A 6,279-nucleotide genomic window follows, 5' to 3' on the forward strand; every position below is an offset into this window, starting at 1 on the left:
ATGTATGGTGTATCAGTCACAGAGTAGAATGATTTACGGATGAGAAAAATCTGTCCATTATTTGCAATGAGAGTACCTAACTACAGCTGTTATAAATTTATATTGTTAATGTAATATTGTTTATGTAATATTGTTCCCCAAAATTTGATACTGTTTTACTTTATAAAATACTCTCTTGTCCTTCACAGACTGTCCAGATAATGATTGGTCTGTGGACTTTCCTGTTGGGAATCGTGTCTACAATTTATGCAGATTCCATCTTTGTCTTTAGTGGTATTCCTTACTGGGGATCTCTCGTCGTAAGAAACACAATTATACAAAAAAGTGTTGTGTCTTGTAAGTGTATGTAACACAAGTCACATGAAGCCTTGACTTTTGTCTTTCTCTCTGCTCTCAGTACATCATCGCCGGCTCACTCTGCATTGCTGCAGAAAACAAACCGAACAAACCCTCCAGCTTGTGTTTGGTATGTACACACCACTTGTTGTTTTTCAGGGTTTAACCAGAGGCACTGGAACCCTGTTGTGTTTGTACTGATTTTCTGTAGTGATTTCTTCTTCCTTATTTTTCTGCCAAAAAAAAAATGTATGGGCATCAGTGACTGTAATTCATAGAGACCCCAAACTTGTCTTGAGTAATGGCAAGAAACAAAATATTTTTTTTCCATGAATCCTCAAATGTATATCTCTGAATTTATTTTCATCTATAAACATTTCACATTTCTGCCATTTTCATTTTCTAATATATATATATATATATTTCAAACTTCTAGGCCGTTGGTCCAATCTGCACTAAATTTTGCACATTGCAGCTAGGGATGTTGCTGGCAAAAAGTTATCAAACTAATTTTGATTAATCGAAGCATTGTGGCAATATAAGTGAATCAAACTGTCTCATTGAGCAACGCTCATTTTCCACAAATTTACATTTTTCTCCTGAACGCAACGCACAAACTTAATTTAATAGACAAAGACTAAAGGACACATCAAGAATTCACACCAAATTGTGTCAAAGTTGGACCTAGCTGCTGCAACAGAAATTGTAACACTGTAACTCAGGGGTGTCAAACTCATTTTCACTGAGGGCCACTTCAGCATTATGGCTGCCCTCAAAGGGCCGGTTGTAACTGTAAGAATTTTAAAATGTTAATATATTGTCTCTTTATTTGATTATTACTTATTTAAGTTACAAATATTGTATATGCATTTGCAGGGGTGTTTCTAGATTTTAAAAACATCAGGGGATGAGCCCGAAACATCAGGGGCTGGGTAATAATGATTTGATACAGAGAATAATGTTATTGTATATATGCAGGAGCAAACTGGCTCAAAAATTCAGCCTTGGCACTGTAGCCACACCAGCACACATTACCACACAGTCATGCGTATTCAAATGTGAGGTAGTTAGGGGGGTTCGGGGACATGCTCCCCCGATAAAATTTGGATTTCTCGGACGTACATATGTGCATTTTAAGGTGTTTAAAGGCCAAAAAATTTGGATAACAATAGCTTTAAAAGCATGTCAGTGGGCAGTAGCATAAATTATTTGTCAAGATAACAGATTCTTAAAAATGAGAATGAGGATAAATGTTGCAATGAATGATCCACACTACAAAATGGAAATGCAGAATGTTTCTGCTTATTGTTGACAATACACAATCACATATTCCAAACAGGAATGGCCTTAAATGAGAAATCTTTCAAGGATTATTTTGCATAGATGTTACATTTCAATCAAAAACCAGTGCAATCTTTTTGTGTCCAGAGGCAAATCAGCAATTTATATTAGCATTAAAGATTGGTTTCAGCAACTTGTTTCTTTCCTGAGTTAATCAATGTTTTTGGCACTTAACAGTTTAAAGTTCAATTGTTCACTCATAAAGACAGTCACTTGTCGCCACCTACTGGCTTAATGATGCAAGTGGCACAAACACAGACAAGCGGAGTGATACAAATGGTGAAAAGGCTAATACTGGTACCTATATTAAAATAATATAAAATATCAATATTATTCTTCAATCAGTTCTATGCAGCAGAATCAGATTTAAAACAGATTTATTTTTTTGACCAATTTTCAAAATAAAGTAGGCTATAGTCCTACAAAGCTATTTTTATCAGAGCATGAGCAGAGCAGGGAGAGGACCAGTGAACGAGAGGATCGTGATTCGTGTAATTTTACCAGTGTTGCCCAGCACGCCTATACACACCATGTTACAGCACAGTAGTGCTATTGCAAAAAGAAACAAGTCCAGAGAAATTTCATGTCGGCACGTTTTTTTCTTAGCGGACTTTGCCTTTCCGGTGAGCGTGAGCAGAGCTCGCAACACAAACACACACACACACGCGTGCGCTGTGAACACGGAGCGGAGAGCACAGCGCGCACACAGAGCGGAACTCGCTTCGAAGTTATGCATCTTCGGAAGCGGACTCGCACGCAAAGTCATAAAACACGCTGAGTCAAACCATCGCCGAACACGGAGGGGCGCGGCGGCTTTTTAGTATCTTTCGGCCAAAACCCGAAAATGTCATTTTCGGCCGAAAATTTTTGGCAGCCTAATTTTCGTTGCATCCCTAATTTTAAGACACTCATATGCTCTCGCTGCCGGGCCATATAAAAGAATGTGGCGGGCCGGAATAGGCCCGCGGGCCTTGAGTTTGACACATGTGCTGTAACTGGAGGATCGGTAAAGTTAAAAATGAATATGAATCTTCTTTGTTGGATGTCAAAACAAAACTTAAAAAAAAAAAGAGAAAGCCCTTCCAAATAATCTGAGATTCTGCACCAGATGTCTTTGAATGTTTTCCTCTCGTTTCAACATGTCTGTATATTGTTGTTGGGTGTGGTAGAATACCTTTCCATCTATGTTAACAAACCAATGCCGAGTTCACACTGCACCATTTTCAAAGTAGTCGGGTCACTGTTCTTTTCACACTGCGTGACTATCCGGGGTAACATTCAGTTGCTGCTGTGTTCACACTGAACGATGGATCGGCGACAGGAGGTTTCACACTTCATGACTTTACAAAAGAAAGAATCACTGACAACTTCTTTCTGGTCCGTAAACTACGTTTCACAACCAAACGCATGCGAGAAGTGGTAAGGAAATAATGCAAGATCACGTGTGCGTGAGACCAGAGTTCTCACGCGAGACTGAAATTGTTATTAAAAATGAAAGCCTGCAAGAAGCTTGTGATCCAGCGAAAAGGAGAAAAAATAAAAAGTTTATGCAGGAGGAAATGGCTGGGGAGACGAGAGCAAGGAGTGTGTGTTCTGCAAAGAGAGTTGGGGGTAAATAAATAATTTTGCAATGTGCTGCAGGTCAAGAAATGTGTGTGCTTTGTTTCTGTTTGATATAATTGTAAATATATCTATTAAAATACTGATATTTTATAACTCCTCCCGAACTTCCCGCTGCTCTCTCATTGGCTGCAGATCATCGCCGATGTAGTTTTCAGTCAGAACATTTTTGATTTTGAATCGGCATGCCAAATATCTCACATGCGTCGGCGACTCGTCTGCGATTCTCTCAGATTGCGTCTTTGATAATTCACACTGCGTGATTGTCTCTCACATGAACGATTTGACTATGATTTCAGGCATTTGTCGGCGATCTCCCAAAACCTGTCAGGGAGGGGCAAAAAACGGGGCTTAAAATCGTTCAGTGTAAACTCGGCATAAAGTTCTTGGGTTAATTCATTAATCCATTTTATGTTTTTTTTCCCCCTACCTGCAGGTGAAAGGTTCGCTTGTAATGAACGTTTTCAGTGCTCTATTTGCAGCCACTTCCTTCATCATACTTGCAGTAGATTTGGGTATAGGGCCGATGATGTACAGTCGCTGCCCGCCCTGGGGTGGTTATTGTATTCCTGTTGATGTAAAGTATAAGGTATGTCGCCAACTTTAATCTTGACATTTATTTAGTAATCACAATAAGATCACTGTGTGGTCAGAACTTGTCAAAAGTCAAGCTATAATCTGTCCAGTCTTTTCCCCAACATTTCAGAAGTAGTTTATAGATCTCTTGCTATTACTGATCATTTACAATTAAAGAAGGCATTATACATTCATTATAAACTCAGTCCAGTTTGACCTATAAATATGTTGTATTACTATATGAACCTCAAGGATGATAGATTCTGAACTTCTGAACAGCCTGTGTACTGATGTGAGTGTTAATCATCAATTATTTTGTCATTATTATTTGTGCTAATGTTGAATTCTCTCTCAGACTCTCTTCTTGGGAATCGGTAGTGTATTGTTGATATTCGCCGGCCTTCAGTGCCTCATCTCCTTGTCTCTGTCAGCGTTCGCCTGTAAAGTCGCCTGCTGCTGTTCTCCACAGGTGAGCGATGCGTCAAGTCAAGAGTTTTTAAATGTGTTTGTCAGCTGAACTCCTCAGATATGCATATAGAATGGAAATAGTTACTTTTAAAGGTGTTCACACTTGGGTTCACGCTTTAAAAGAACCAACAAACACTAAAAATATTTAGTGTTCTTTTAAATGTTCAAATCTACAAACTTTTAATATGTAAAATTCGTGAGCTATGTGAATGTAAATTAAGTAAATTAGGGGTTGAACAACCTCAGATTTGTTTTAAGCGACGTCAACTTATCGCTGATAACATCATTAATAAAAACACAAGAGATGGGAATGTTTTGCAACATGTCACAATTTGCAACAAGAGCCTGAACCTCGAGTCGAGACTCGAACTTGGATCGCTTTGTGCACAGCTGCGCTACATGACAGCACTGCCCTCAAGGACATTGCTACGACACAACAGATCATTTTTATCAGTTATTTGGCCAATGGGTCATTAGATTTCTGCTCATTCTAAAGTAGTACAGAAATATTACATTATTTAAGATTACAGTCACCGAGCGCCACAAACAAACAGAAGCATGACTCTGAAACAAGCAGCACTTACTATATGTGTCATTTCTACCGTTTGATGGATTTTATGCCCCCATGAATCAATACTGCATATTTTACTGCATCATTGACTTACAGACAAAAACATTGACCTAAAATAACCCGATTTGCAGCGTATCAGTCACACATTAACAGTTTTTAAGATGCATGTATGTGCATTAATTGTTGCTTCGGACATTAGCTGTAATGTTTATGGTCTTTTTTGGGGGTAAGGATAAGTGAGCTATTGAAATTAAGATGGATGTGTCTGCTGCACACTGCTGACAAGTAACTGAACTAACACAAAATAGATTTATTTATGTACGTAATTATGTAGGAAATATTATGCATGAACACACTGTATAGTTATATCTGGGAATATGAGCAGAAATTGATTTGAATTTACATTAAATACAAACATAAAATCCCCTATTACTAAATTACACTATATTGCAATAAAAAGTATAATTTTGCTTGGAGCAAAAATATAAATGCTTGAAATAAACCTTTATGTCTTTAAACTCATACACAGTCAGTGTCATTTTTCTCAATAAGTTGTGAAGCGATTAAATTATTGCCGGACGTCGTTTTGTTGACCATAATGACTTGACTTTAATGCTCTGCCATGAAGCTTGATGTCGACTAGTCGCTGGTCATGGCCTATAGGGGGCGCAACAGGATAAGAAATCTTTGCAGTGCTGATTATAAAGTTTTGACCAAATTGCTTGCCCTAAGATTAGAAATTGTTATAACAAAAATAATACATCCAGATCAGACAGGATTTGTTAAGAATAGACAAGGCTCCGATAATATTAGAAGGTTATTACATATAATTGATATTGCTCAAAATCAGAAATTATCCATGTTTATTCTGTCTATGGATGCCGAAAAGGCTTTTGACAGAATTGAGCCCACTTTTCTTTTTGCAACTATAGAAACCATGGGCTTTGGGTCGAAGTTCATTGGATATTTAAAAACTATTTTTAATTCTCCTAAAGCACAAATATACACAAATGGTATTACGTCACATACATTTACATTATCTAGAGGTTGTAGGCAAGGCTGCCCTATATCTCCCTTATTATTTGCCCTGGCTGTCGAACCCCTCGCTATTGCAATAAGGTCCCATAATGTAATTAAGGGAATTAAAATTGGTACTAATGAACACAAATTATCCCTTTATGCTGATGACTTGTTGGTATATCTGACTAATCCACAATTCTCTATCCCCCCCTTGCTACGTGTATTTGAGGAATACAGTGATATATCTGGCTATAAATTGAATTATGAAAAGAGTGAAGCATTTCCTATTAATATACCAGATGAGTTCAAATATATAGTTACACCACTAAAGCTGTGTACTAATGGGT

Source organism: Scardinius erythrophthalmus, assembly GCF_964197995.2.
Source record: "Scardinius erythrophthalmus genome assembly, chromosome: 4".
NCBI lineage: Eukaryota > Metazoa > Chordata > Actinopteri > Cypriniformes > Leuciscidae > Scardinius > Scardinius erythrophthalmus.